The 216-nt window shown below is 24.1% G+C and overlaps 1 protein-coding gene across 2 annotated transcripts in view; it reads left to right on the forward strand.

The window, feature by feature from the left end:
- LOC119581949 overlaps positions 1–216 on the forward strand; it is a 23,796-nt gene that overhangs the window by 10,437 nt on the left and 13,143 nt on the right. The window lies entirely within an intron of this gene.

Consider the following 216-nt stretch of genomic DNA (forward strand, 5'->3'; position numbering starts at 1 on the left):
GAGTACTATGTAAATACATTTAAAATTAAACACTTCCTCTATTGTGGCTGTGTATAATGTCAATATATTTATATAATTTATTTTCCTTTTATCTAATTTTTTTATAGCTTGATTTGTTGTTAAAAGAGAGAGTGAAATGATGTAGCTCAATATTGTAATAAGAGTTGGGAAAAAGACACTTACAAAATGGAATAAATATCATCTTCATTTTTTGAA

This window comes from Penaeus monodon, chromosome 15, assembly GCF_015228065.2.
Source record: "Penaeus monodon isolate SGIC_2016 chromosome 15, NSTDA_Pmon_1, whole genome shotgun sequence".
Taxonomy (NCBI): domain Eukaryota; kingdom Metazoa; phylum Arthropoda; class Malacostraca; order Decapoda; family Penaeidae; genus Penaeus; species Penaeus monodon.